The sequence below is a fragment of the Amblyomma maculatum genome, chromosome 4 (assembly GCF_055883805.1).
Source record: "Amblyomma maculatum isolate TAMU_Amacu chromosome 4, ASM5588380v1, whole genome shotgun sequence".
NCBI lineage: Eukaryota > Metazoa > Arthropoda > Arachnida > Ixodida > Ixodidae > Amblyomma > Amblyomma maculatum.
Genome location: NC_139347.1, coordinates 108,064,969 through 108,089,718, shown reverse-complemented (window position 1 = coordinate 108,089,718; position 24,750 = coordinate 108,064,969). Strand labels below are relative to the sequence as shown.

General features: G+C 42.7%; 2 long non-coding RNA genes across 5 annotated transcripts in view; one reads left to right on the top strand and one right to left on the bottom strand.

The window, feature by feature from the left end:
* Window positions 1-14,747, bottom strand: part of LOC146191928 (uncharacterized) — a 55,326-nt gene extending 40,579 nt beyond the window's left edge. The window contains exon 1 of the long non-coding RNA XR_014706715.1: window positions 14,429-14,747. This is a non-coding gene — a long non-coding RNA (uncharacterized LOC146191928). The remainder of the gene's footprint in view (window positions 1-14,428) is intronic.
* The window catches only part of LOC146191927 (uncharacterized), a 49,029-nt gene continuing 37,548 nt past the window's right edge, over window positions 13,270-24,750 (top strand). For 3 of the 4 annotated variants that reach the window (XR_014706713.1, XR_014706710.1, XR_014706714.1), the window contains exon 1: window positions 13,270-13,425. This is a non-coding gene — a long non-coding RNA (uncharacterized LOC146191927). Of the gene's footprint in view, window positions 13,426-15,517; window positions 15,615-24,750 lie in introns of all 4 variants that reach the window. The other variant, XR_014706711.1, reaches the window with a different exon arrangement.

The window sequence follows — 24,750 nt, the reverse complement described above, 5'->3', positions numbered from 1 at the left end:
ATCATGATTATTTAGTACCACAGTGCGTACTGTCTAGCATTCATGCATAAAGTAATTGAATTTTCAGAATGATTTATTTAGTGGTTTCCTTTCTGAATGTAGAATATAGTTACATCTTGTCTTTTTAACAAACATTTGATAGGTAGGGGGTTTCTGTATTCTAACAAAAAATAGGGACTTCATAAATATTATTAGATTGTAATTGAGCTTTTCTCTTACATTAGCTTCATTTCAGTGGCATTTCTACTGAATTAGCTCAGACACATACTTTCGTCCGCCATTTTCCGCTACCTGCCACGATGATCACCTCAGCCATTCGGCGTTCAAAACACGCTCGACCTGCCCCCTCCTCATCCACCTCCTACTTACGTGTTGACTTGCAATTATTGCTTCTTAATTGAAGTACAATGATGCAAATGCAATTGGCACAATGTTCAAGACGCCGTTTTATTAAACATTTCGTTTCCTAACTTATTCCTTTGTGATAGGTATGGCAAATAGCCCTGCATGTACAAACTGCGGGTGAGACGAGACTATAGGCCACATTCTTTGGGAGTACCCCATATACAGCGAGTCACGACAGTGTCTATGCCGTGCGCTGGAGCGTCTGGATGGACGCCCACTAACTGAAATTAAGATCCTAGGTCCCTGGCCACGGCGATCGTCTGCGGTGAAGGCCTCCCAGGCACTGCTCTGCTTTATGAAAAGCACAGGACTCATCGAAAGGCTATGATTTTTTATGTTACGTGATATGACTGTGACGTGATACGTGTGACATGTCTGTGATGTGTCTGTACTGTCATCACCCATCCCTCTCTCACCCACAACTTTTATACCCCCTACCCCTCTCCCCCAGTGCAGGGTAGCAACCCAGTTCCTTTACCGGTTAACCTCCCTGCCTTTCCTTCTCATATTCCTCCTCCTCCTCGTTTCCTAAGAATCTGCACGTTCCACGAAAAACGTAATATCTAGTATCGAAGCAGGAGGATTTTCTTGTAGGGCCGCATATGTTGCTATGTTCTGGCAACAAGCTTAGTACAGCGACATCTGAATTCAGATAAAGGCCAGTTTTTCATTCCAATAATGCTGTAGAGGTTCTCTTGGTGCGATACACTCATCGTAAATATATAGTGCCTTTGTGGTTAGGGCCCTTTACGCCGGATCCCACGGACGCAAATTGGTCTATTACCATGCCCTTCTTGTTTTGGGGCAGGCTACGTAATAGGCATGTGGTAAGTATTTCTTCTCAGTGCATACGTAAGAACCACAAGTAAACATTTATTCCGCAAACTTGCACTACGATGTCCCTGAAAGTGCATGTCGCTTCTAGACATTAAAGTCAACATAAAATACTATTCCCCGTCACAGTATGCCATACCATACCGTACAATCCCATTTTATATCATGTCATACATGACCATACCGTACCTTGCCGTATCATAATATACCACGAAATCCCGCACTATTTTTCTCAGAATATTATTTACGCATCTGCACATGCTGCAGTCATAAGGACCAATGAGGCGTCGCACGTACCCTTACGAACAAATTAAAAACAACTGCTTTGTTTACCGAACACTTTGAGACAACATTCCACCGAAAGAAACAAGGATCGGATTAGTGGCAGGCCGTAGCTTTACACATAAATTGTATAAAGCTTTGTTGAAACGTAGCTCCACCCAGAGCCGCAAATGTATCTCCAGTCAGAAGATTCCACACACTGCATCTTCATGTTCAATAATATTTGAATTAACTGGGTTGCACAACATGCGCGTAAGGGCTATGCTTGTGGGTATAGCTAGATTTTCGTGTGGATCTAGAAGGTGTAGAGACAGCAGAGCTAGTAATAAGTTTGTTTGAGTACATTGAACGCACTCATTTACGTCTTGCAAGAGTTGTGGTATTTCCTAAGTGGCATACGCTAAAGATAATCAACAGAAATGTTGAAGGTATAAAGCTATGACAAGCTTCAAAGAGGCAGCGCGCTTTTCACCTGATAACTTGGAGTTTCATTATCTTTATTTTTAGAAGCAATTCCTGTGTAGCATTAGCATACATGCTTTTCATACTGATTAGGGTGCAGAAGAGAAGCAACTAGTGTATGAAAAAACAGATCATGTTTAAACTTGTGTTTCTTTTGACCAATACACGCTGATAAGCAAGTAATGTCACTATGATAAAGGAAAAAAATATGTATTTTACCGTAATTGCTACTCCAAATTTTTCTACTCGAGCGCCTTCTCCAGTGAATAACACACACAAAACTGGCTCATACAGGAAATGATATCCGTTTGCAGAATTGCCCCAGTGCCGGCCTACGGTTAGGACATGGCGTTGTGATTTTTCTTCAAGTCTTCTTGAATGAGGGATAGCCAGGAGTAAAAAAAAATATTAAAAAAAATATATATGCTGGCCAGGGTGATTTAGCTGAACCTTTACATTGCTCTGATGGACGCTCTGGGAGCAGTTGTGATCTTTTCATCTGTTTTTTTTTTTACAGCGCAGCTCTTTGGCGCCCGTTCCTCCGTTTCGCGTCGTCGTCGCCATTGGCATGGGCGTCGGCGTCGGCGTTGTCCCTGTAACCAGCTCAGCAGCTGGGGCAGCGCGTGCTCCCCCCTCTCTCTTCCTGCGTGGCAGCGAGGGTGCTCTCCGGTTGCCGGCGCGCTCATTCCCCCCCTCCCTCCGGTTTCCTCCATGGCGGCGACCGCGCGTGTTACATGATTGCTGCGCTCCTCCCGTCCTCTCCGATTGCCGAAACGCCAGCTCGTTGTCAGCGGATCACGGTGGTGCATCACAATCCGAAACGCAGTCACGTTCTCTTCACTCGCTAGCGGCGTCAGCGGCATCAGTAAGTCACTGCTATCTGTTCGTCGCGCAACGTTCGTATGGGCACACGCGCTGCCTCCCGCAACCTCACGAGAGCTGAATTGCTCTCTTCATTTCTGGGACCACCAAGCTTCTTTCATGACAGTCAAGAACTGTTAGTGAATTGCTTTTTGAAGGAATATGTGTGAAAAATAAAGAAGTCTGTAATTGGATATACATGTCTTGCTCGAAATCTTTGCCTTAGTCTGTCAAAAAAGGTGAAACAGCTGATGAGCTGCGCTCGAATTGCGGATTAGGAAATAACGTAATCGTCGGCAATTTTTTTTCTTGAAACATGGTTTCGGGGAATAGCGCAAGGAATCTGAGATTGTTAATCAGTTCAGTTCAGTAGTTCAGTCGTGTCCGACTCTTCGTGACCCTATGGACCATATCACGCCACGCTTTCCGGTCTCTCACTATCTTCCTAACATCGCATAACTTCATCTGCAGCGCCTCGAGGGTGCCATTTAACCATCGGGTTCGCTGCCTATCCTTTCTCCGGTGACGCTCAACCTTTCCCAACATCCAATCTTTCTCCAGCGACTCCTCTTTTCTCATCAAATGACCAAAATAGCTGAGCTTTAACTTTAGAATTTGAGCATCCAATGAACAGTCAGGGTTTATGGTCGACAATATCAACTGATTTGAACTTCTGGCAGTTCAAGGAACTCTCAAGAGTCTCATCCAGCCCCAGAATTCAAACGCGTCAATTCTTCGGCGGTCAGCCTTCTTCACAGTCCAACTCTTGCATCCATACATCACAACTGGAAAGACCATGGCATGAGTTATACGGATCTTGGTTGGCAGTCTAATGTCTCTGCTCTTTACTAGGTGGTCAAGGCTAGCCATGGCTCTCTAAGATTGTTAATATGACTCTTGAAAGTCTACGCAAAGTGCAAAAAGAGGACAGCCATAAGTGTTTTCGTATGACTTAGAACGAAATAGGCTATTCTGTTGTGCATTTTCGTCTCTTCTTTCTACCTGCGCTGTTAGCGAAGTCATTGATTAACCAACTAGCCCAAAGAGCATCAAGCTTAGGCTGATCTCCTTACTCTCACATTGCACTTCGTGGTTGAGCGCTCATAATTAATCGTAATTTCTTTCCGTACAATAGAACGCAACAACGGTCTACAGCTGTCTACTGAAAATACGGTTGTAAATAAAATTGCTTGCAAAGGAACTGAAAGTAAGTAAAAGTAAGCTATTTTAATGTAGTATTCTCCTAGACCAGGCAAGGGAGATCACTCTTGCTTTTTGCTATTTAGTCCTGCTGCACCTCCATCCTCGTTGAATGATACTTTGGTTTGACGACAATGCTAAAACCTTTATTGCATTTTTAACATAAAGCTTTCAAGTAGGAATGAGGTAAAATAATTTTGCTGAAAGAAAATAAAGGCGCCAGGCTAAATATTCCATCAGCCCTTGTTTCCTCTCAACAGTCCTTGCCGGTCTCCTTTTTTTCATATCGATCATCTTGACTGTGTTTGATCACGGCCCCATTATTCATGCTGCTGCAGGGTGTGAAAGCAGAATAATCAAATTTCTTATGCTCAGCCACGCAGCGCTCATGGCTTCCCTTCTAAGAAAAGCACACCTGATAGAAAAGTTCCGTATTCAATGTTGTCCTGGTGCATCGTCTGGAAACTGCATTACTGTGCCTCTGGCAGACTTCGCTCCGTAAACACTATATCTGTACATTCACACGCTGAACTTACGCTCTATATATTTGATGTGGATTTTGTTGCTTATTCACCTTTTCACTTCGCTACTCCAAAAGCAAGAAAGAGAGAAAACTGCTAGATTGAGAAAGCAGCACATGACGAAGTAATAACACCGAATAAAAGCTCTGACAAAGGCGCAAAAACAGAACAAAAAGCGAAGGTGCCCTGGATGCAAAGGAGAACAAAGTTTAAAAAGCACACAACATCCTGCACTGCTGCATGAGTGACAAAAAAATAACGAACCATGCGAGTAAGCCTTTTTTCCTGCACCTGAGTATATAGAGCACGTCCAAGAATATTGGGGAGTAAAATCGCCCTTTTATGCTTAAGTTTCAAGGTGTGCTGTTGAGAACATGTTGTAGGAAATAACGCAGGTGCAGATGGGTCCGAATGCAAGTCTTATTTTATTTAGAACCTGTCGGTCGGGGTCTCTAAGAATTATATTGTTTTCAAGTTATTTCCGTTCGCTGGTCTATAATGTACTCACCGCTCAGTAAGAGCTGCGTATGTGCAAGTGTATACTTTCAAAAAAGCACCCCTAGCTGCCGGATGCATCATATATGATGAAAATATTTCGCAAGAATGTCGCAACCATATGGTTTTTTTCACAAATACGGTTGATGCGGGTCTTAAAGAAATTTAATGAACAGAAATTTCTTCCAGTTTGTGCTGATTGGAGTTCACTGCAGCTTTGGAGTGACAAAGAAACTTCTTGCAAAAAGGTGTTAATGTCCCGTGCTTGAGTATAAGAGGAGTTATTTGCAATCAGGCAATCTACCCCAAAAAGTTGGACGCAAAATCCAGTTCTGAAATGTAATAATTAAGGTATTCGGCTGATTTCGTTTAATGGCTCTGTCGTAATCGAAAAACCAGTGTTAACTATTGCATGCTTCTTTTTTTACTCCACGTCTTAGTGTTTACCTAAGTCTGCTTTACGAGAATAAGTTGCCGTTATTTCACAGTGGTGTTGCGCATAAGCCTATATGTGCTGGTCAGAGATTCCGAGATTAAAATAAGGTTTCCTTACATTCGCCTCATTAACGAAGTCCCACTTGTCAAATTGTCCCAGAGGGACAATTTGCAATTTGTGGACTTTGAGAGTACAAGCTTAGTTCTGTCATACTAAACATCAAGGTCATCTGACTCTTCACGTTTGACCTTGAATTCTCGCGCTGTGCAGGAAGCGCTTTTTCTATATCCAAGTTCATTCATCTGTGCAAGCTAGGTACTGCGAATGCGCCAGTATCATCAGCGCCTCACCACAGCTTCACTGCAAATATCATTGCACGGAACGTCTATCTTTAACAAACTGCCCCACTAGTGTACTATCTACAACCCACAAAGCCAGTGTTTAAGGACCCCTAGATTCACATTTATATCGCCTTTGAGCTCTACAAGAGGGGCTCTTGCGCGGTCCAGAGAGTTTTGTTTTGAGCAAGATCGATTTTCAAGGTGAGCAGAAGTGTTGGCAATGCCAAAACAGCATTAGTTTCAGTTTTTGTTGCCTTTTACTAGCCAAGCGGCGCAGATTTCGCGGTGTGAGCACAAATAATCTTCAAAGTATGCGCCTGAACGTGCGATTCGCTCGGCAGGCGCGCTTAACCACTTCACTCGATGTTCTCCTGATGTATGCATGGACGCTCCTCGGTGCTTCGTGGGGTTACGGAAAAACCAGTGGAAGGTACTAGTCCTTGGGCTCTGAATCGAAGACGTGAGGCCGAATATGTCCACCGTGCAGGTGTTCCGCGCCGGGAACAAATATTTGTTTGTGACCGTCAAGAGAAGCGTGCCGGACTAGGAGCTTAACCCGAAGATGAGAGAGAGGCTCGTCGTGAGAGAGGGGCTAAAATATGGCAACGACCAAGTAGAATACCGATTTGGACCTTGTTTTCTACAAGTTTCCGCATGGGTGTGACCTGGAAATTTCAGACCATCAAATTGCGGCGAACTACTTCACCTATCATAGGACAGCCTGCACTTTATTCGACACAAACTAACAAAGCTTTCCCCGATGTTTAGCAATTAAAATTCAACAAGGCATAAAAAATTACAGGAGCTAAACTTCGTTTGACGACGATCACATTTGGCAAATGTCCTCTATAGTTGTTGAGTGAAATTTACAGTCACATTTTATAAAATGAGAGGATCCATCCATCCATCCATCCATCCATCCATCCATCCATCCGTCCGTCCATCCGTCCATCCGTCCATCATCCACACACACACACACACACACACACACACACACACACACACACACACACACACACACACACACACACACACACACACACACACACACACACACACACACACACACACACACACACACACACACACACACACACACACACACACACACACACACACACACACACACACACACACACACACACACACACACACACACACACACACACACACACACACACACACACACACACACACACACACACACACACACACACACACACACACACACACACACACACACACACACACACACACACACACACATCCACATCCATCCATGCATACATACATACATACATCCATCCACATCCATCCATCCATGCATACATACATACATACATACACATACATACACATGCACACATACATACATACATACATACACACACACACACACACACACACACACACACACACACACACACACACACACACACACACACACACACACACACACACACACACACACACACACACACACACACACACACACACACACACACACACACACACACACACACACACACACACACACACACACACACACACACACACACACACACACACACACACACACACACACACACACACACACACACACACACACACACACAAGTACGCACGCAAGTAAAGAAAACAGAAATAAAACTTAACCAATGTTTCGCTACATATAACCAGGTTCAGCCGGTTTGAATCTGCCAATTTGCTCAACGGCGAGGGAAATATGTAATTAGTAATGAACGTCTACCATGGCTTAACCTAAGCTGAACGTAGGCTTAACCAGGGGATAACAAAGCTTCCGCTTGCATAACCACAGTTAGCTGAGCTAAGCCGCAGCCATTTTTGTATTTCTCGTCTTTGCACCATCAGGTACAGGTATCTAAAAGAGGTGTCATTTTTGTAAATTATTATGTCGACAGCGGTGAGAAGCTGCTAATGGAATTCGTTTATCCGCACAAATCTCAGGGCCTCCCTTGTGCTCCGTGCAGATATTTTATTCCATACGCTAGCGGTGCGTAATCAGATCACAGCTTAGCTCTGTATTCGCACCTGTGCTAGCTTAAATTAGGCAACTAGCCCAGAAACGCTTTGGAAACTATCAAAAAGCGCTGGGTGTCTGCACCATCTATACGTTCAGTGGCTCCTCGGCTAAAAACGCAGCACCGAAAACATGACGATGGGAACAGTGGGCAATAAATCTGTGCAAAGTAAAATCACTAAAGACCGCCTTTTGTATAGCGGCGTGCTACATAGAAGTGCGTACGAAGCTGATGTCGCCTGGCCTTTCTCAAGTTATTCTAAAAAAAATAAGCAGCCACAGGCGGAGCCCAGCTGTTTCCGCAGGAAGAAAAGTCGTTATTTTGTTTTCTATTTCATATAGCTAATTTTCCGCAATGGCATCTATTCCTCTATCTCAATATTTGACTTCGCAAGAGATCTAATCAGTGCTCCAAACTATTCGTGCACTATTTATTTTCTGGTGTGCTATTTTGGAATTTTCTACCGAAATGTGTCCTTGTATAGGAACTGGCTCATATTTGGGCCAGTAACTTTGTTTGCTCCGTGTTCGAATCACGTGCGTGCGTGTGAACATTTACCAGCTTCACATCATCTTTAACCACAAACATTACGCCGACATATTTTTATGAATACTTAGAGCAGGTATCGAAATTAATTTCAAAAACGGAAACCATTTTTCCCCAAGTCTTTTTTCGAAACAGTGTCGCGAGCAAAGAGCAATAGCGCTCGGATAAGCCCTTAAATCTGCTACAGAGCCGTAGGTAGATTTGTGCTTCAATATTAATATAAGGAATATGCTTTAACACTGAAGAGCAGCTTTGATCCTAAACAGCTCATACAGCTGGCAAGGAAAAAATAAAGTGGAGAAAGAAGTATGCAAAATTGAAAATCGCACCGAAATTAACTGCAAAATTGCACCCAACATATCTCCTGCGGCATAAAGTGGAAAAATGAGATGACGAAAAGCTGTCAGTAAATGACTGCCTCGAGAATCAAGAGCCGGAAACGTTCACGGCAGAGCCCTTGTACAAGAAGTAACAGCTTATTTTCCGTCCGATATCATATCGAAGAACCGAGCCCAATTTTAGCATTGCTCGGCAAGGCTGTTGGCTGTCGACGTTCGCCATTATAGCAGCGTACATCGTTCTCATTTTACAGCGGATCATTTCACAGTATGGCTCGTGAGGAGTTTTTCAGAAAGAGAAGGCTGCAGATAGTAGAACTTCTGCGCCTGAGTCTTGTTCCGATTAATGCTTCAGCGATAATGATTAGAGCGCTGCTTCTAAAGATAAGAGAGACCAACGATATATTTTGTCAGGATATATAAATTGTGCCGTTTGTAGACGTTTCCTTTTTAGGTGCCATAATTTTTCACCTTCGTTAGTTTTGCGATTGCTCCCACTGCCGAGATGGTGTGCAGTTCGAGTCTATTTTAACTCGCTATTTATTCCTTCCATCTAGCCTTTCACTCTAGTTTTCTTTTCAGATCGTTTGTCTCGCAGGCGACTAACCGCGAGGTGTGACTTCTCGTTCACCTTCTATTTTTGTACTCCCACGTAGGCGCTTAAGGCCGCTTACTCGTCCCCCAGGTCTTCGTAAATGGCATGCAAAAAAAATTATTGTTGCATTGCATTTATAATATGCAATCTACAACTAGCTCCACTTGCCCAAGTAAGTGCAGCATGATAGTGTTGGCCATCCTATGTTCTATTCGGACATTAGGACTCCTATTTCTAAATGAGACACAGTACCGGCCAGAAATGCGTAGTACCTCCAGTTAGGCTGTTCACGCTTCCCCGCAACAAGCCTTTCTCTCACTCTCGCCTCTATGTCAGTGGTGTTCTCTACACGTTTTTGCGTTGTGGTGCATGAAGGCCGGCTCTAACGCGGAACGTCTAGGATGAATATCGGCGCCCATTGTAGGCTCTCCATGACTTAGTTGCTTCCATGTTTCATTTCATTACCAAATACAGGAGTTGCCTCGATAAATTCTGTTGAAGATATCTTCAAGCAAGTTAATAGCATTAACGCGTAGAGTTATCAAGCGGAACTTATGCAAATCAAGGTAGATCTATGATGACAAGAAGTAAACAATTGCGTAAAGTTCAGTTCGCAAAAGATTCACGTCTGTGTTAGGGTAAATGCAAACATTAAATACAAGGAAGCATATATATATATATATATATATATATATATATTTATATATATATATATATATATATATATATATATATATATATATATATATATATATATATATATATATATATTGTGGGTATAAACGCAAGATTCCCCTGATGTGCAATCCCGGCCTCGGCGGCTGCGTTTCGATGGAGGCGAAACGAAGTGGCGTCCGTGTGCTGTGCGATGTCAGCGCACGTTAAAGATCCCCAGGTGGTCGAAATTACTCCGTAGCCCTCCACTACGGCTCCTCTTTCTCTCTTTCCACTTTCATTCCCACCTTCCTCCCTTCCCTTACGGCGCTGTTCGGGTGTCCACAGAGCAAGTGCGACAGTTACTGCGCTTTTCCCTTCCTGTGAACCAATTTATTTATTTAATTTTCCCCTGATGTACCTACTTGGGACATTGCCTCCATTCTAAACAGCATGATTTTAATGGGTCGGTGAAGAACGCAGATGGCCGGACGTTCAGGAAATGGGCTTTGTTAATGGTCGTTTCTCATGTCGTCAAAGATGCCATCGGCTGCCCTCACCGCGCCGTGATCTTTCTGGACTTATCAGGCGGCTCAATGCATCGACGACCACAAAATTGTCCTTAATGGACAATAAATCGGCTTCCAGCCGTTCACACCGAACCATACACTCACTGACAATGTTTATCAGTATCGCCACTATTGAGTAAATAACTTCGAAGCTTTCTTTAACTTGAGATATTTTTTACAAGTGGCACAATGTTTCTCTTTGTACGGCACACTAAACACAATTTTGTCCAGATCAGATTGTCCATGTTTTGTTTGCTTTGTTAGTAGGTTTCTTAGTAAGGGACGTTCACGTGAACATCGCTTCTGATTTTCTTTGAAAACTATCGAACTTTGCTCGATCTAACTTGGTGACAAGATTTGAACCGATGTATTTATACATTCTATCAGCTCCCTTTTGAACATACGTTTAAACCATTACATTTCTTCTCATGATGTAGAATAAAAACACAAGCTAGCACCAGGATAATAACTCTACCTTCATTCAGGATGACAAAAACTGCGTTTTTCCCATTTTTAACATTTTCGCGTTTATTTTGTTTGTTCGTTCTTAGTTTAGGCATCGTAACCAGTTAACTTCAGCGATCAGTAGCGGCTACAGCAGGAGAGCATTTATTGCTACCCACATGTCAGGCGTTCCCTTAATTGTAGTTTTGGTTCCAGGATTAAAAAGCACAAAACTTCATCTGCGTCACATGTACCAGAAACACGACTAGAAGTTCTTTTCCGTGGATTAACAACTCAATGCTTTTCTTCTTCATGTGATGCTTTAGATGAGCCAGAAAGAAAAAAATAAAGATGTTAATCGTAACAGGAAAACCAATCGGTGGTGACACTGTTTATTCATCGGTGTAATAAGGTCTATTCAGGTGCGGCAGATATAACAAACGATGAAGAAAATCTAAGCAATAAATAGTAAAAGTGTCTATGACTCTTGCTCTGCAGATTACCGAAACTAAATCTGTATTTATGTCATTCGGGGCTATCCGCTACTAACTGCTGTGAATCTTGCAAAGAAATTGAATCCATGGATCATTTTGTTCTCTTCTGCTGGAGGTTCGCATACCTCGGCAAAATTTACAACGACTCTCGATTAAGGTTGGTTGGTTTGTGGGGTTTAACGTCCCAAAGCAACTCAGGCTATGAGAGACGCCGTCGAGATAGGTCTTCCACTAACCATTCCAGTTCTCCTCTCCTTCGGGGCAAGCGTAAGGGAATATGCCTTTAAAACCAGTGTGCGATTTTATTCATGATTACATAATTTCAACAGGTAGATTCCTATGCTAAGTTTGAATTCATTAATTTTTCTTTTCCTTTTTATTTTTCCAAATTCTAGTTAAACATCCATATTTATCTGAATACTGCAGTCCTTGAACATATATATTTATAATCTACAATGCATCCTGGCCAATCCCCTGCCGTGGGTATGGGCCATTTTGTCTGAGGTCATCGTCCCGTCATCATATCAACATCAGTCAAACGCGACGTCGTAATCTCAGAGCCACATCGTGTGAACGCACACACTCCCAATATGGCGTTTTTGGGCAACCTAGTTCACAACGGCATAGAGGACACCGAGACAGGAGACAAACTCGCTCAAGGCCGTACATACCGAGCTCCATCGCTGTCCACTCTTGCATCTTCTTCCTCACTAACGTACAGCAATAGCATTGAATACCACCGAAATAAGCGTAAGAAATGTGCACTCCTTTAAAACCTTATTTCGTAAATGCAAGCGAGCGGAAAACCAAACCTAGCTTAACAAATTAGGATGTGGCCACTGCAATTTTTCACTTATACATAACGCTTGTGGAGATATTTACAAAATCCCCTCTTGGCTTGGAACTGTTCCAAGGAAAATAAGGCAAACAATTCCCCTCAATTCGGCCATAATCAGTGGACGTAACGTTGGCTACAGCAGACTAATTCTAGCCGCGGCCAGGCCTAGCGTGGAGGGCTGTTTTCGACCACGGCGGCTCGATCGAGGCGAGACACGCGTATAACACCACAAAGATAAAGTTCATTCTCAACCTTCTATCTTTCCTGAGATTACAATGCGTGGTCATTTGTGCACAAAAAGAAGAAAAAATTAGCTGGGGCTTAGCTTCAGTTAAGCCCGGTAGATTACGAAAGCAATAATAGCATGGCTACGCTATAGTTCTGCTCGTAGGGTAGCAAATTGTGGTGCACCCTGTTGACCGTACGATTAACACAGGGCACATATTGGAGTTCACTATTGTTTAGCTTTATTGTTTATACCTATGAAGGCACTTCGGTGATCACTGAAGTAGTGAGACTTCCGTCGTTGCCGCCTAGTTGCATTCCTACGTTCTTGACCGCTGAGTGAAGACGTCGACAAAAAGTATTCACTGTTCAAAGCGTCCTTTACATGCCATTAGGAGTCGTCACCGGTTGAGGACAATTCAAGAGCAGCGCGACGTGCTCGTCCAGCTGCATCTTGAGCGCGTCGTCGAACGAGACGCTGTTCCCCTTCTTCCTCTGTCTCTGTAGCCTGCTGTCGTTTCCTGGCTTCATCGAGAAGGCGTGACTTTTATTTCTGTTTATCAGAATGCATAGCGAGTGCCTCAGCTGAGCAAGCCCGAGCATTGATATACCCATCGTTTTCCTCCTCCTCCTCCTCTCAACTGCGAGAGTAAAATGTGAAAGCAGTGCCTCCACTCGGTAGCAGTGCGGCTCCAGCTGCAGCACGCCGTGCCAACCGACAGCCGCCACCTGACGATTCTACTTGGTAGCCAATCTCTCGCAGCTGGTATGACGTCACAGCCATCTGGAGTCATTAAAGGTCAAACGTGCCTACCGACCGAGGCTATGCGAAGGGCTGAAAATGTGAGTAGTATTGCTTTCGCTATAAAAACAAACACGCCCCAACATTTATCGAACTTTATCACTTGATTTTCTCATTGTGCCTCGCGGTAGGCGTTGGCGGTAGGGGACATTAAGGAAGTATTCCACACGTATTCGAAACACATGATGCATGGTCTCCTTTAGTTGTCCGTGAACGTTTTGGTTCTAAAATCTACGTGACATTACCTTATGCCAACAGCATTTATTCGTTACTTCTCGCTTGAACCGAAGGAAGTAGAAACACGGAGATCACTAGTTTTCAATTACTCTTCTTAAAACTTAATTCTTTTCCATCTGTATCACTGGGTAGCGCTAGCTGTAATGCCAACATTCGTATGAAAGATGCGATTTCCTCCGTCATCTGATGTATCTCGTCGTCGATGAAACAAAAGGAACGAACACGTCAAACCACCGCTCAAAAAAAAATTAGTCTCCGAGGAAAGGAAAAGAAAAGAAAAGGTTGACTATTATGTAATCTTAAAATAACTTGGTTTCAGGCGAAATTTTCGAATTATTCCCATTTTTTATCGTTTCTGCTCTTTCAAGCTGATCCGATTTACATGGTATCTGTCATTTATTCCTAAGTTATTTCCGCATTAAGGCCCGTTTCACCCCTCATGAAATGCGGTCACTTCTTTTCCACCTATCACCGTGACGTTCAGTGGGACACCTCGTTATTTCCAGCACCGAAGCCCATAGCAAATGAACAGCTCGGCAACCGTGGTAGGTGTCCAATGCATTGACGCGTGTGCAGGAACCAAGCAATCGAGAAGATACGGAGTCAATCTCTCGGAGGCTCAACGAACACGGACTCAGTTGCTCCCGACTACAGAGCGGGTCGATTGTAAGACGGCCACCGAGTAAAAAAAAAATGTTCTCCAGAATTGAATGAAGGCGTATGGTCGTCAAGAAAGATAAAGTGAGATGAGTGAAATCAAGGAACATATCCGGCAGAGAGGAACAATACGGACACAGCATACAATACCTGTGGCGCTTGTTAGGAATCGTTTCACTGCTCTCTCTCTCTCTCTCTCTCTCTGTCCTTAGCCTGCACTCCATAGAAGAGGGACCTTATGTAATTGTTGATTCCGATGGTCGCTTTCTCTTTTCCGTGAGCCTAGGCTCATGGAGCAAACATCAGTGACCGAGAGCTGTGGTTTGATCTGTGCATGGCATCTGTGCGTCGCACCTGTGCGCTGATGTGTCCCTCGCAAATGGCGACGTGTTAGGAGGAAGATTAAGAACAAGAACGACTCATGCTGAAATGTAATGAATAAAAGGTATAGATATCGATATATTTCATGACTAATCCTAATGACTAATGATGATGATTAAACGACTAAAAATGACGTAATGACCAATATTTAAAATTACGACTCGTAATGACTGCACCCTATCGGAAATGAGTGAAAATGCTTTGTGATGAGTAGTTATGACTACATCGTTAGGTGTGACTCATCATGAAAGCTAAACATTATGAAATTACCAATATGTCAAACGACGACTTGCTATTACCGCAAATGATGGCAATGAGTAAAAATGCATAGCTATGAGTGCTAATGACTGCAATGACTAAGTGTGACTCATCAGGACTGCGAAATGAGCAATATGTCAAACGTTGACTTTTATTACCGCATCTGATTGGAAATGAGTAAAAATGCTTTGCGATGAATGGTAGACTTCAATATTCAGCTTGACTCACTATGAGTGGTAATGACAACGAAGTGTCCAGTATGTCAAACAACTTGCAATGAACGCAAATGATTAGAAATGAGTAAAAAGGCTTTGCAGTGAGTGGTATTGACTACCATATTAGGCATGACACATTATGACTGCTAATGACTACGAAACGACCAATATGCCAAACGATGACTTGTAAAAGACAGCAACTAATTGAAGATGAGTAAAAATGCTTAACTATGACTACAATGAGTAGGCATGACTCATCATGGCTACGAAATTAGGCTTTCCAAGACTAGGATTTCACTATTCTCTTCTTAAAAGACATCTAAAAGATAATTTTTCGTCCTTTCCTCATATTCTTTTCCAACCGCCTTCTTTGCTTCCCGCTCAGGTAGACGTATGCTCTCGAGCCGCCAACCTCTCCTTGCACAAAAAAAGGCTCGGACTGTGTCTGTCGGCGATATACTGTGTTTGGCCTCCAGACCATGGTAATATTTTCGTGGTTGTCAGGCCGTTTCTTCTTATATTAGCCTCATCCAGCTAGTAGTAAAGCCAGTTTCTGGTTTACGTTGTTGACATTCCGTAATTCCCCTCAGTGCTACCGAGCAACGACAATTTTTACAAATCAAGGAGTATCGATCTTTTCTCGGAAGGAATCATGCGCTTGCCAAAAGAATAACGGAGGGCTACAAAGTGACTTCAGGTGCGAGGCAAGGAACTTCACTATATTTTGTCTTGACACCTGAAACAGAACATACAATATTGAGAAACAATGGAGCCTTTAGCACCCTCACGAAAGTGTACTTCTCAAAATCCTTTTTCTAAAAAAGCATTTAAACAATTTTAAGCAAATTGGCTAAAGTGAAAAGTGCCAAATGAATTAAATAAATCTGATATTTCCGAATTCGCTATGCAGGGCAACCAAAATAATATTAGAGGCTTCTACGACAATATACGTTCTGCGCATTTTTTTCTATGTTTAATTTTTAAAATAATCATGGGCACCACAAGAAAACCTTGAGGTAATCTACAGTCTTTTTATGCTGCAGAAAATGTGTTGCGCAAGCTAAAAGTTTATAACAAATAGGTATGAACAAAACCTTTGAACAATGTTATAATATTTCCAGAACGGTACACGCATCTCATGATTTCGCTGCTTAAATGACCAATTTTCTAGCATTGTGAGATTGAATTTATCAAAGAAATGAACAGGAAATGAAAAAGACAACCTATATTTTATTGGATCCTACTTCACATGCTGCATAAATATTTTCACTTCAGAATTAATAAAAACAGTGTGCGTACAAAACAAACAAAAGAGGCAATTTAACATGTATGCCGTGAACGTAAAGTTGACTACAAGGCGTATAGTGTCAAAATGAATACTTTGTGAAACAAACTTAAGGAAATAGCTACTACAAAATTTGTCTTTGAGAAGGGCTCTCAGACGTTCTCTGTCGACCAATATTTATTTCTTTCAAGAATAACGATTGCTGTAAAAAATTTTCCTTTTCATATAAACAAAACTTCTTACGTTTTCTGAGGATATTGAAAATTATCAATTATTTCAATCCCGTATATTCTGACTATCATACGTTATTCTTCGAATAGTCCATTCATTCATTTATTGTAGAAAACGTATACCGTGAAGTCAAAAATGCGCCCATTAGAGCTATATATCCAAACAAACCCGATCGCCTTGTGGGAAAAGAACAAACAGCGTTTATGAAGGCGTTCGGACGCCCACAAACGCTGCAGTAGCAGCGCTGCAAGGAGAGACTAGAGCTAATTCATTGCTGCTACCCAAGCTTAGGCATTAAAAGCGCGTCTTTGATTTACCGCTAAAAAACTATTTGACTATCTTTATCACTGCATACAAGAGATGAGGAAATTAGGCTTGATGAGGAGAACACCCAAATTTGGTTCAAGAAGAATTTAAAACATTACACTTTGAAGCCCATATCTGGCAAATGCCTCACCGCGGTGGCATTAAAGCGACAGTTTCCAACGAATAGTGAACGGAAGCGGAAAGAGTAGTGCCCTTTAAATATTGTAACAAATTCCAACCTTTATATATCCCACTCAACAAAGTGTGCTTGTTTCCGGTCCCGTCAATCTGTTACGCATCGCTGATGCTTAAAAGTTTTCACGCCGACCATTTTGTCCGCATCTCACTGAGACTACAGCTTTTGTGGTAACTGAGTGTGAGGAAACAGCGACACAATAGCCTCCTTTACACCATAACGAGCACCAGAAATAAGATGCGAAGAATCGTTACAGCCCACAGAGTCATCCTTCTTCATAATTCGCGCTTTCGAAATGTAAGGCGACATAATGGGTACGCTACTTCCTGGTCTCTCCAAATTTCTTGCCCGCTTGTCCCCTCTGTGGTACTAGTTGCCCGCAAAAGAGCTTCCAGGTTCGTCTAACATCACTTCTTAAATTCTCGCTTAATGTTTCTATTTTAACTCTTTACGTAAAAATATGTGCAGCTAAAACGCAACCTCGGGGTTTTTCTTTACCAACTGCACCTCGTTCTGTGTGCCTAAATTTTACCATGCAATTCTCTCCCTGCCTCGTCGTCAGGCGAGCTTTCTATTGCACTCTATAGTGCTCCTCGAACGATTATTTTGGAACACCCTCCTTTTGAGATGGCCAACCGTGGCGGATGCTACGAAAGTCGGGCTACGGTGGCGACAGTGAAAGGAGAGATTATGAAGCGATGGAGAGTATTCTATCTTCTACCTCTCTCTCTCTTTCTTGTTGCTTTCCAATAAAAACCATCTTTACAGCGGTATTCGCATGTGACTATGTTATGCCGAATAGCGAGCTGCCGTGCAGTCATCCTTTTGGGGACAACGGAGCTGCGGTATCTCTAGACATGTGCCTGTACGGTAGGAGCGATTTGCTAGCATCATGGCGCTGTAAAGTATTGGCAAATATACTTTCTCCGCGCGTTTGAGTCGCAGCATTCTGGTTAACTTCCTTGGCGTTCACCACGCACTCATGCTGAGGGGGCTGGTTTGGTACCATTAAGCTCAGAAACCGTTTTGAAACAATATAAGAATTACTCGTATGCATGCGGCTCACTGTGATTCCAATTCTAATGCGATCTGCGTCCTTCCTGTTAGGGATAGCGAATTTCACAAGGTAGTCTATTTTGTTGTCATCGTGATGGTGCGACAGTAACATAAATTATCTCTTAAGGATCATCTAATTTCCGCAGCTAACCGGGAAAAGTTTGGTTTCTATTTATTCATAACAAATATTTTTTTATTTCGATTTAGGTTAACGAGAACAAAGGCGTATTATGTGTCTCAAATTTTTTGATCAGAAAATCTGTTTAGAGTAATACATCACTTTCAACGTGGCGTTCGCTGCACCACAGAAACATTCCACGTCTCTATCGTGAAGGGTGGCGCTGGCGAGCTCTCTCAAAAATACGATCACGCAACATAGATACCTAAAAAAGAACAAGAATAAATAGCGAGCGACGTAGCTCCGATTTAGAGCACGGGTATATGAAATTCGGAGCTAATTGGTGTGGATACCACCGGCGACAGATATCTTTGGTTTTATTTTATCAGCCAATCACTTCTATAATTTATTAATATTTATCATTTTTAAAAGATCTATGCCTTTATTGGCGTCAGCTGCTGTTGGCACCTTATGCATGATTTTTTGGTTGACACACTTATTGAGGTCTAGGTGATTCAGTTCAACCAGGCGAAATTTCATGTTGCGCCCTTGAGTAGTGGAGCTTGCATTCTTAACTGATGATGGGGACTTAAGCATGGCTCGAAACTAGTTATTCCAATGCAAGCTCTGTTAACGATCGTTTTGCGTGTGTTAGCAAATTCATACGCGGTTTGACAGTTCGAATTAACTGTTCGCTGAAGCTTGATGTTGACCCCAGCATGATATAAATTTATCATCGCCTTTTCTTTCGTCGATGTTTATTAATATTTTTGTTCAAATTTCCTTTTGAAATAAGGAAGACGCTATATTTATCTTACTTTTCGTTGGAGACCTGCGCCTAATTTGGCCAAGATCCCACTACCGTTTCATTTAGAAATTTTTATGCACAATTTTTGAATTTAGTTTTTGAAGAACCCAAAGCACGGTATATTTCCCTTAGATGAATTGATTGATTGCTTGAAAAAAATGTTTCAGCCTCAAAGAATGGGTGGCTGCGCCGGTAGTCTACTGGTTATCCCTGCCACGCTGGCCGCCCCCAGCAGCCTGTGCTGACAGTTTGGATCACGTAGGTCTGGATCATCGGTCAGTAGAATAGCCTACCACTGCCCTTCTGAGGAGCTTGGAATGCGGTTGAATATGGGATTGAATAGGCTAGCCAACATGTGCACCTATACTTGCTTAGGTGTAGGTCATCCGAGCCCTTCACGGCAAAATCCGAGGTTGCCTCCCGAGTAGTGGATCATACGCCCTAAAGACAAGAAGTCGATAAGGCGAATATCTGCGGATATAGTGATGACTTTCATGATGTCAAACATGGGAGAAAAGGGCGTCTCGAAAAATCATTCGAATAATATGTCCAAGTTTTCTGGGTATGATGTGCTTGTAATTAGTGTGGTTAACGAATGTTTATTCGAGGCAGACTTGTGACAACTACACTTCACCCAAAGCTTTCAAACGGATGCCTCTTTACAGTTTAACGAGCTGTACTTGAGAAGCGTGGAATGTGAACAAGCTGAAGCCAATCGATTGCTTTTCTGTAAACTAACACTCTCCAATGAATTTTGCTAGCCTCAAGACGGCACGGAGCAGTGTAAGCGAAATGATGTTGCGAGGCTACAATTCATAATTTCCGGTCCTCAAAAGAAAACTGTGAAGACATTCAATCCTGCGACGTTCTTCACACTTCAGGTTTATTGTAAATAAAAATCTTCGGAATTGCGGCTTTCAAGCAAGAAGGACCTCATTTCATCATATATTTCCTTTGTGCTTCTGACGCTTACCGCAAAACAACCACAATGTACGAAGTGGAGTGGAAGATGAAGACGTTATCTAGCTTGTAGTCAATGCACACGGAGGACTCAGCCTCCGTGGAAATGAAAAGGGGCCAGTCCTTAAATTGCCGACTTGAAAGAGATCACATTCGCTCAGGAGCTCTTGCAGCAAACACATCTTGCGAAGTTGACAATGGTAAATTTGAGAAGGCGCCAGGCAGTCCACAAGAGCCCGAAAGAAAGAATGAAGGAATGTTTGGGAATAGAAAGAGAGCAACTAAGGAAGGTTCTTCGAAAATAACGCTCACGGCTATGGCCGCACGCGCTGCGCAAATGAGTTCTTCGAATAGAGCAGCGGCCATACACTGCCGAAGCGAGTATGCGACACCGTAGACTCTCTGCAACCGAGTTGCGCCAGTTTGACTGGAGAAATAAAAGAATGCGAGCAAAGGAGAAAAGGGAGACTTAGGGACCAAACGATTTCACTTTCTACCCGGTACAGTCGAGCCATGGCGAACAAAGGAGCACGCTTCGCCAACGCATTGGGCGTAAAGAATAGAATTCTGAGACTAACCCGTTAACATCCAACACGGAGAGTGTGCCGATCAGATTAGTCGATAAGAATGTCTGCGAAGCAAAATGGGTAGCATATGTAGCGCCCGGTGATTGTAGAAGAACTAGAATACAGGCGCTATCATTAGTGGCCAATTTAGAGCTAGCGAGGAGGTTTAGAGGCCGGGGGGCAGGAATCGCTTATCTTATCTTTAAAAACGTACAATTAGTCGCATCCTGGCCACCGTCATCAGCTAAATTTTGCCCACTGCAGAAGAAAGGCCTCTCGTGTGCTACCCCCCCCCCCCTCCCCCTCATGCAGGTAGAAGTTTTTCATTGGCTGACCTAAGATCCTTCCTCCTATGTGGGATGAAACAGCTCTTATCATAAAGACGAAGATTGAAGAGGACACTCACAGCGCAGTTTTTTTGATGCGTAACAGAAGGAAACGGTGCGATAAGAATTCCGAAAACCAAAGCTAGTTACCTTTTTTACGCCTTGTCAAGAACGCCAGCTCTTTGTTCCTGTAAGGCGAAGGAATGGGTGGTAACGCAAAGTTCCCCAAATGGAAGATTCATCTAGCTTTCATTCATGGCAAAATTATTTTTTAAAAGGAAATATACTACATAATTATTTATACTTCGTTGAATATTGCCGAAAAGTAATAAATTACATTAATTAGTACTGCTCCCAAAAAGTAATGACTTTACATTACAATTACTTCTACTCAGTCATTCAATTACTTTTAAATTGATGTCTAGTTTTCATCCATGCGGAAACGAAGTAAAGCTAGTAAACAAAACAACAACTGGTTCTCCAGACGCGAAGCATACATACACATTCGTTCGTCTACCCGCCAAATTTCGTTCAAGAAAGTTATTCCTTCCCTCCTTCCCACAGAACTTGCCATTAAAAGAATAACACAACCGCCAAAAAATAGCAAAAGCAGACGCATGGTCGAAAGGTTGTAAAAAGAGCGGCGAACCCAGCCTCTTGCTGGCCCGAAGCTGTCTCCTCCAATCAAAGTGCCCGGCGAATCTAGGTTATTTAATGCTTGCGCAGTCCCAAGAATCGACGTCAGCACCTTGGCTCAGTAATGCTCACGCCACGGTGACTCACGCTGCGGACACTTCCGCCTGCCTTCCCCCACCAACACCTTCCCTCGGCCCGTAGTGACGAGGGTAATCAGGCACCATGGTGCCCTCGCCGACGCAACATGGAGTGCCACTGCGCCACGCTCCCGGAAACTAGTTTTAAACTCCAGCCTTTTTGCACCATCTCTCCCTTGGTCATTTCCTCTATGCCGTGTATCCTGTGGCTTGGAAAATGGTTGCCAAGGGATAGCCGCATTCAGTGACCCTGTTACACACGAGGTTTCAGACGCACTCGGTTCTGCTCAATTCTGTCTCCTTTTGCCGATCCGTTACGCTGGCTTCGGCTTGCCGCACGCCGTTCGATCCTGCTTTCACGGCGTTCTACTTTGTTGTCTATTGAAGGAGTAGTGGAGCTCTTTAGTAAAAGTAATTTCGAAAGGAAATAGTTACTTTTGCTCCGAAATTGCTGCCAAAAGTAATTAATTAAATTACTAAATTACCAAACCAAAAAAGTAGTTCATTACATTACAAATTACAAAAAATAAATTATACTAATTTGATTACTGTAATTCAATTACTGCCATGTCTGCTAGCTTTATTTATATTCCTCGTGATAGGGCCTTTGCGTTTTCGTTTAGTCCTGCACTTAGCGAAGAGAAGTTCAAACTCTCTTTTATGTTTCTCGGGGTATTCTAGGCAGTGAAATGAGAGGCTTCGGCTCTTGGAACTAGCTAAATCATTTATATATTCCCTTAATTACCCTCAGGCATGGTCGTTTTTACCCTGCATACGTTTTCATTCACGGCAGTGGAATCGTGTATACCAGTCCATCAGTGCAATCAACAAATCTATTTCGATGCTTTCTCTTGCATCCAAAACTCGGCTTCCCCACGGGATTACTAACACGTGTAAGAACTGGCAGTTTGCACAAAGACGAGAAGGCTACTCATACCTCAGAATATTGCGCTACATTCTTTAGGTAAAGGGTCAGGTATATATCTAGGGAATAGCTAGTGTATATTCAGCCTTGCTTGTGTTATCATTATGCCGGTTATTTTCAATTTTCTTTTTCGGTCTGCGCTGGACGCGACCTCTTGCATCTTATCTGCTGTGTTAACCTTACACAGGATTTTAAATTAGGAGCGGGGCTAAACTCTTGTGACCCGGTCGCATGCCTAGCATTGTACGCAGCAATTGTGAGTGGCATCTGCTGCAAAACAAAGCACATGCATTATGGGGAAACGCTGAATAAGCCACTAATGTAAGGGCACTATACGCCAGACTTAGTCACTCTCTGTACGAAGACACCATCGATATTTGGCTTTTGTATGGCATTCCTATGATTAGTCTGATTGAATTATAGATTTCGAGGTGTCCGCATTTCTCCTATATCGGCGAAGTAGTGTGTCTTGCGCAGCAATTTGCTGACTTAAGTATAGCACTTTTTTTTGCTGTACTGATATCACAATACAAAAGCATTTTAGTGGCAACCTACTCTAATACTGGGCAGTACCTCTTTAATTATAATCGCTGCCTAAGTGAAATACGAAACAGAACGAATCAAAGTATAGTAACAACCCTTCTCGTAATATGATTTTATCAGAGCACAGAAAAAGTACCTTTGTTTTATTGCCACATAGCGAAAGCATGGTAGTTCGAAATTAATTCACAAAGCAGAACATTTACTTGAACCTCAAAAATTAGAAAATAGATCAATATTATAGTGCACCCCGAAAGTGCTGCTTCAGATTACGCCATTCTGTTTCATTCTGCGGCTTTTCTAGAGCGTGAGGACAGCTGGAATTCTGCAGTGCGCATTGCAAGGGGTTTAGGGAGAAAAGCCCTTGAAAAAAAAATATATGTGTGCAATATAAATAAATATTCATCATAAATGCATACTGCAGAAGATATCAAAAAGCTTCCTCGCGGAGAAGATTGTATATTTTGAATATAGTAGAATTTTGCTACGGTACCCAGTCTCTAGACGACAAGGACGTGGTTCCGGCAAGCTGCAGTGAACGCTCAGGACACTGCAATGCTGCATTTAGAAGCCTCCTCCTATTGGTGAGCTGTCGCGCCTACCTGCCAATTCTTCTTCTAATTTATGCTACAGGATAAGAAAAGTCAAATTTCAAACCTCCATTTCTTAAAAAAATGCAAATATTGCTAAGGAACCTAGTTAAGCCTGTTTTAGTAGCGTCAAGCAGAGGGTTTCTGGTATGATATGCTTCTTTTTTTTATTAGGGAGAGAATTGCAGATTTTTTTTTTATTTTCGACGAGCCTTTTAGTGCGGTATATATATGACAGCTGATGCTCTAATTTTAGGGAAATGTTTTTTGCCCTCTGCTTTGCAAGATGGCCTCATAGGGCTCAATTTCCTAAAAGCTCATTCTGTACCGTCAACTTTATTATAAGTAATTTAACAAGATATTATCAAGGGACAAAGCCTCAATTCCTCAAGCTGTGTACTGTACTATTTGCTTGTTCATTCTTTGTGCCAACGAGGGCCGGTAGGCCGATTGTAAGGAAACGCAAAGATTTGGTCTCGAGGACAGATCAACAGCCTCCGGCCTCTACAAGGTTATCAAATCACGCACACAGTTCAATGAAGTTAACCTTGAGGTCTCACCTTAAGCTATGGGCCAAAGTTAGCAAGCATGAAATGTATTTGCTGCCACGAGATTCAAAAGCGTGCTCAGAATACACGCGACGTAAATTTTGTCATCAATTCTGTGCGCAATTCACTGTGCCTAGACTTCTCTACATTACTTCAGGGTGTGATGGCACGTGCATCGTCCGTGATGTTTAACTATAGTGGCGACGAAAGCTTGCCGTGGCCTTTTCTTCGGCTTTCACGGCTAGGGCTGCTTCACGTAGTTGGTAGTATTTGAGTGGTCACTAACTAGAATATATCAGTAGGTGCTGAAATCGCGTTCAAAACATACATTCATTTTCTCAATCAAAACATCCCCCTGCTCCTCTCCTCCCTATTCCTTAGTTTCGGCAA